General features: G+C 42.5%; 1 long non-coding RNA gene across 1 annotated transcript in view; it reads right to left on the bottom strand.

Moving 5' to 3' along the window:
- Positions 1 to 4,254, bottom strand: part of LOC147171806 (uncharacterized) — a 33,177-nt gene extending 28,923 nt beyond the window's left edge. The window contains exon 1 of the long non-coding RNA XR_015095470.1: positions 4,073 to 4,254. This is a non-coding gene — a long non-coding RNA (uncharacterized LOC147171806). The remainder of the gene's footprint in view (positions 1 to 4,072) is intronic.
- Positions 4,255 to 7,656: the final 3,402 nt, after the last annotated feature.

Genomic DNA, 7,656 nt, shown 5'->3' on the forward strand with positions numbered 1-7,656 from the left:
AGCAACAGTGAGGAAAGTTTTGCACACAGTCAGTGACATAATTAAAATAGGAAGGGCTACTAGTTTCAAAACAAGCGAACGAAAAGAAAGTGAGCGCAAAATGTATTGACTTTAAAGAAGTAGCTAGCTCAGCAGACTTTCTATTTATTTACATTAAACTTTGACTAAGTCCATCAAAGAGCAGTGGGCCCCTGCGACAAATCCAGTTGTGCCCTTGAACTGCAGCGGCTAACCAATGATAAGGCCTTCACGATAACAACTCCATTAGTGCAGAGGAAGAGGAGGAGGATGATAACTGTGTGTTCCTAAACAACCACATACTCATCTCTCTGTGAACTTCCTGTCCATTTTGTCCCACTTGCCTCAGTGGCAGCACTTTTATGATACTTCATGAGGTTGGTTTTCAATTCAAAGTTTGATCTGATGTTCAGCTACCTTTTAGTCCTGCTTGGCTATTTTCTAGGCAATACAGGTACCATGTCTTTGGTCCATGGCTGCCCAAAGGTTATCTCCCACTCTCCTTCATCTATACTTCCTTCCTTCCTTTAGACTTTCCTCTGCTCACTTGAGGTCACCCTAATCTGTTGGAATTTAGATCTTTCTGGGGTTGGTGAAAAATTCTGGTTTTGTAACTCTGTGGGTGGTAGGTGTGTCTGGTTGGTGCTGGATTTCACTTTGTTTCTTTCCTTTGATCCTACCTCTGATCTCCTGACAACTTCACAACTCTGGCGGGACTCTGAAGTATCCGGTTAAGGTGAAGGGTCTGGGATTTATAACAGGTTTCAGATGAATTAAATAGCACAAACTCGCACGCGCACCCCCCCACACACACACACACACACCCACCCCCACCCACGCGCACACACACACGCACAACCCCCCCCCCACCCACCCCCACACGCACACCCACCCACACACCCCCGCACACGCACGCACACACACACACACACACACACAAAGGTTATCATGGTCTTAAATAATTAATCGCTGAGGAATTGATTGTTGTAGACACTGTTTTAGGAAGACAAATCAGCAAGTTCCTGTGTATGAATCACATTTAGTGGTCATGTCAGCCCATCAGCCTGACATGTCAGTTTGCATCTCGTTTCCGGACATGCTCACAATTATTCAAATATATGTTTGGCATTTTACACACGGCTCTCAGATAAATAATTCAGGCCTAATATTCAGAGGATACTCTAGTCCGTGGTGGCCCTGTCTGTCTGGTGTGCAGTGTGTTTCGTAGAGTGATCAACATGAGGCCATTATATATTATTATATATATATTGATTTTTAATGTATGTACGTAGAATGTATGGTCATTAACAATCTGAGCAGCGACCTACGGGGCTTCAGACTGAAACGAAAAGGAAAAATACCTTCTTGCTTTGAGTTGGATCACTAATTATATATACATCCCTTTAAGCCCTTCATGAGTTTTGGTGGAGTGTCAGGAAGCTCTCTAATCCAAGCGCCGCTCTTTATTCTGCCCATGACGCTCATCCCCTCTGTGTCAGATGCTGAAACCCTGCTAATCCCCTTGTGGCGTTGCACCTGGGTCCCCAGCTGTCAGCTCCCTAGTTTGTGGCCCTTCTTAGGATGCTATTGATGTCACCGTGCCCCATCTACTTCAATAACATTTTTGCTCGCTTCCCTGCCGCTTCCTTTCTCTGCCAATTTGGCCTCTCTCTTTCTGTCACCTTCTCGCCGGCCGATGGTAAAATTCCCAACTGGAACCGAGCGAATGCTTTTGTTCCCCCTGTTTTGTTAGCAGTTAGCATTCCTCTGCTCTGTGGGTTCACATCAATGATCTGCCCTTTCTCCCTATACCAAAAGATGACTGAATGTGCAGCGGAGGAGGTGGAGATTAATGCAGCACATAGGGCAGTTTGGACTCACCAGCAGTGAGCAGACACAAAGCATTTGAATGACGGCACATCAAGAATCCTCAAGTTCCATTAAGAGTGCTTAACAATACATCACCATGCCAGCGAGTAGTTTTAATGAGAAGGAGGCGGCGGAGAGTGGGAAGGCGAGGGCGACGAGTAAGGAGGATGATTGGTGGTTTGCCATCTTTAGTCCTAAACTCTTCTCAGTAGCTTGTTGGAGCAGTGAGCTGCAAACAGATTTGCAACACCCTGGTGTTGCCCACCCAGACCTATGCCCCCCACAGCCTGGCAAATTGCAGATATGTTGAGAGCCCACAATGGCAGTCACTTCATCCCTATGTAGTTAAATAGATGAGTACTCTTAAGGGAGAATGGAGTTATATTTTGCATTCCCAGAGTGAGATAATAGGTGCAGAGCGTCAGCCCACTTTGCTTATCATCAAGACATTTTGCAAGAGAACAGGATGTGTCTCATCCAGTGGCTTTTAGGGGGAAATGGTGGAGTACAACACACTTAAGGACTTTGAAAATTACAGTCATCCCACTTCCTGTCTGATGTTCTGTTTAAAATGAAGCTTCTCTTCCAACAGCGATGACAACAAAAATAATTTATGGTTCATGAAACGTTTGAAACGGATTGTAACTAGTCCAATTAACACAGACTGGTCAGATTGCCAATGACACTTGCTGGGCAAGAGTTCACGCTGCACATTTATAACTGGATACACTGTCGCCCGTTTTGCTCTGTATCATTAATTAACATAATACATGATGTACGTTAGACTTTACACTGGTCTGATGGGCTGGATCGGGATCGGATGAAATGTTGCATTTTCCAACAAATCGGTGATCGACTGTAATGTCTTAATTTGCCTGATCAATCAGTGACTATAGTTTTAAAGTTATTGATCGTCTTCATGAAATAAGGCATTACATGCTATAGTTAATGTATATCACTGTCCCCCCATAAGTTTCAAATACTGTCAATTATTCATGAGTTTTCACCATTCATAGGCCGGGCCAGTACCTATCTCCCGCGAATGGTGGCGGCCAACTTTCTAGTAAATATGACTATGAATATGTTTTTAACCCCTTTGGATCCATAGATGATTGCAGTGGACATGACATATTTGCATGTCTAAACAAATAAAAACGTGTCATTTGGATGATTTCAACACTTCTAGTTCATGATTGGATCCAGCTAACCAATCACAATTGCAAGTTGATTTTTATAATGTTCATGTTAAAAATGTTACATAAGCTGACACGTTACAGCCATATTATCCGGGCATCCACTATAACAAATAAAAACATGAGTAACCCCCCCCCCCTATAAATAAATCCATATTGTTCTTGTGGGAAAAGAGAAGAAAAGAAAAATAAACAAATAAAATTGCCCAGCACAAAAAAATGCGGGCCTGAAGGGGTTGAAATACGTAGATAGATATATTGCACCACCTTCTGATAGAATCAGTGATGGGTTATCGTTTTTTCGAACTCATTAATCACTGATTGGATGAAATATTCTTATCGCGAAACGCCTAATATACGTACATTCTGTTCATCGTTTGGTCCACAAGACTTCACCCACACGTGTCTACTAATCATAATTCTAAAAAAAGAACAAGGAAGTGAATTTAATGTTTAAACTTTTAAGGGAAACCACAGCTCAAAATAGAAACTGTTGGATGTTTTATAGTGCGATGAGGCATCTGTTCACTATTAAATGACAAATAATTTTCCCCTCTTCTGTATGATTTATGGTCAAATTGGTGCAGTACTGCAGATGTTTAAAAAATATATATTATTATTATTATAGCCTACCCATAACATATATGCAATACGTTATGTATGTTTTACTTATAGAACAATTCTGCAGGGTGAAATGGCACACAGAGTGCAGTTATTTCTTCTGTAATGTGACGGTATCATATAGCTTTACTCAAATACCAAATTGCAGTATGCTAAATTTCAAAGTTTATTCCTTTGTGCAAAGTCTACTAGTGTTCAGAGCAACAATGAATTATAAAATGTTTGGAGGCCAAGAGGAAATAAAGGCAACGTTTGACAGATGAATTGTGTCAAGAGTAAAGAGTTGTGGGGGCTGAGAAAGGGTAGAGAGAGGAAAAAGGCTAACAGATAAAGACTAAATAAAACAGTGAGAGACAGGACGCGAGGCCGACCTTGATCCCAACTTGTCTTAGCATGGCCTCATCGATGTGACACTCATTACTCGCACAACCTCTTGTCTTCAGCCTCCGTTCTTCTCTGTCGCGTCGGGCCTGCCACACACAATCACCCTCTCCGCCTTTGAGCTGGGCCAGCACGCCACGCTGCTCTCCCTTCAAGCGTCATCCCATTCTCCTGCTTCACTGTCATGGAGATAAGGGAGAAAAAGAAGTCCAGAACAATTTTCTAACAGTCACTCTTCCCAAAATGGATTTGACAACATTTTCCCCTCTTGGGCCTGTGCAGGGGACTTTGGGGACTATTTGAGTTCAGGATGAGTGTTTACATGGCCTCAGAGAGAATACATATCATGTGAGTCTTGTGTCAAGTTGAAGTCCAATTCATTTTGAAGGGATTTGACCTTTAAAACTATAGGCTCCCCTCTTTGGTGGAGGTTCTCATGCATGCCAGATCCACCACACCAGCATCTACTGAAACAAAAAAATAATTTGCTTCTCCCACTGGTTACTGAATAGTGGAGGTTGGCATTTGTGGATCTCACTCTGCTTCATCTATCCCTCCTTTCTTCCTTTAGTCCTTCCTCTGGTCTCTTGATGTCTCCCTAATTGGGCTGGAATTCTGATGTATCTGGGGTTGGTGAAAGATTCTGGATTTGTAACTGTGGGTGGAAGGTGATTCTCTCAAAACAACAACAACAACAACAACAAAACAAAACAAAACAAAACAAAACCTATAGGAACTCTATTTTTGTGCCCAGTACAAGTCTAACAAAAAACACAGTCTAAATTGGACTTGAAATGAGATTGACTAGGGCATTTTTCACTGTTGTTTAGCGTTGTGGGATGGAATGCAGTCTACTTTGGCCAATCGAAAAATAAAAATTCCAAAATCATAATCAGGAAGGTCAAAGCACACTCGAGCTTGACAATGTGAAAGCAGAAATTGACTTGCAGGGGTCCGCGCATTGGCACGCGCAAAGTGCATTTATACAGGTATCTGCAAGGTCTTGCAGGTGATGTAGTCGCCGCGCATGACATGGGCAATTGGAGGCCACCTTGCACCCCTGATTGTGCATTTATCAGTGGGGTGCTTTTAAAATGTTTTTAAGATAACAATGATAATTCGTTCAGTGAATTTTGACAATGATTCAGAGGGATTGTCACACACATTTGTCATATTTATGAATGAAGAAGACATGGCTGTTGTGGACCAGGAAGAAGCAAAGATTAGTAAGGATAAAGTGAGAAGGGCATTGAAGAGGATGAAGACTGGAAAGGCACTCGGTCCTGATGACATACCTGTGGAGGTATGGAAGTGTCGAGAAGAGGTTGCAGTAGAATTTCTGACTGGGTTGTTCAAAAGGATCTTAGATAATGAGAAGATGCCTGAGGAATGGAGGAGAAGTGTGCTGGTGCCCATTTTTAAGAACAAGGGAAACATACAAAGTTGTGGCAACTTCAGAGGAATAAAGCTGATGAGCCACACAATGAAGCTATGGGAAAGAGTAGTTGAAGCTAGACTGAGGGCAAAGGTGAACATTTGTAAGCAGCAGTATGGTTTCATGCCAAAAAAAAGAGTACCACAGACACAGTATTTGCTTTGGGGAAGTTGATAGAGAAGTACAGAGAAGGTCAGAAGGAGCTACATTGTCAGAAAGAGCTGCATTTTGTCTTTTAGATCTGGAGAAAGCACAGGGTGGCCAGAGAGGAACTGTGGTTTTGTATGAGGAAGTCTGGAGTGGGAGAGAAGTATGTTCAAGTGGTGCAGGACATGTATGAGGACTGTGGGACTACATCAGGGATCAGCTCTGAGCCCCTTCCTGTTCGCTATGGTGATGTACAGGATGACAGACGAGGTTAGACAGGAATCTCCGTGGACTATGATGATTGCTGATGACATTGTGATCCGTAGTGAGAGCAGGGAACAGGTGAAGGAGAAGCTAGAGGCGTGGAGGGTTGCCCTGGAAAGGAGTGGAATGAAGGTTAGTTGTAGCAAGACGGAGTATCTGCGTGTGAATGGGATGGACCCAAATGGAAGAGTGAGGTTACAGGAAGAAGAGACCAAGAGGGTGGAGGAGTTTAAGTACAAACCCAATTCCCAAAAAGTTGGGACACTATACAAATTGTGAATAAAAACTGAATGCAATTATGTGGAAGTGCCAACTTTCAATATTTTGTTCAGAATAGAACATAGATGACAGGTCAAAAGTTTAAACTGAGAAAATGTATTATTTTAAGGGAAAAATATGTTGATTGTAAATTTCATGGTGCCAACAAATCTCCAAAAAGTTGGAACAGGTAGCGATAAGAAGCTGGAAAAGTCAATTGCACTTATAAAACAAACAGCTGATAGACCAGTTACCACTATTGGAAACTTGATTGGAGTATAAAAAGAGCTTCTAGGAGTGGCAGTGTCTCTCAGAAGCAAAGGTGGGTAGAGAATCACCAATTCCTCCAATGTTGCGCAGAAAGATAGTGGAGAAATACCAAAAAGGTGTTTACCAGCGCAAAAATGCAAAAAGGTTGAAGTAATCATCATCTACAGTGCATAACATCATCCATATATTCAGAGAATTTGGAACAATCTCTGTGTGTAAGGGTCAAGGCCAAAAAATCATACTGGAAGCCCATGATCTTAGGGCCCTTAAACGGCACTGCACCGCAAACAGGAATGCTTACTATAAGGGAAATCACAGAAAGGGCTCAGCAATACTTCCAGAAAACATTGTGGGTGAACACAATCCACCGTGCCAGCCGCCGTTGCCAGATGAAACTCTACAGTACAAAGAAGAAGCCATTTCTAAAGCAGACCAAGAAGCGCAGGCATTTCTCTGGGCCAATGGAGTGTGGCATAGTGGAAACCTGTTTTGTGGTCAGACGAATCACGATTCGAAGTTCTTTGTGGAAAACTGGGGCACTATATCATACTGACTAAAGAGGACAAGGACAACCCAAGTTGTTATCAGCACTCAGTTTATAAGCCTGCATCTGTGATGGTATAGGGTTGCATGAGTGCGTGTGGCATGGGCAGCTTCCACATCTGGAAAGGCATCGTCAATGCAGAAAGGTATATTCAGATTGGAGAACAACATATGCTCCCATCCAGGCATCATCACTTTCTCAACACGATAATGCCAGACCACATGCAGCACCAATTACTACATCATGGCTGCGTAGGAAAAGGATCCGGGTATTGAAATGGCCAGCCTGCAGTCCACTTCTTTCACTTATAGAGCATATTTGGCGCATCATAAAGGGGAAGGGGCAACAAAGAAAGCCCAAGACAGTTGAACAGTTAGAGAGACGCGTGCAAGACAAGAATGGGACAGCATTCCTATTTCTGAACTTGAGAAACTTGTCTCCTCGATTCCCAGACGTTTGCAGACTGTTGTAAGAAGAAGAGGGGATGCCTCACAGTGGTGAAAATGGCCTTGTCCCAACTTTTTGGAGATTTGTTGACACCATGGAATTTAAAATCAACATATTTTCCTTAAAATTATAAATTTTCTCAGTTTAAACTTTTGACCTGTTCTCTATGTTCTATTCTAAATAAAATATTAAAATTTGACACTTCCACA

This window comes from Leptonotus elevatus, chromosome 6, assembly GCF_054856555.1.
Source record: "Leptonotus elevatus isolate MCC_2025b chromosome 6, RoL_Lele_1.0, whole genome shotgun sequence".
Classification (NCBI taxonomy): Eukaryota; Metazoa; Chordata; class Actinopteri; order Syngnathiformes; family Syngnathidae; genus Leptonotus; species Leptonotus elevatus.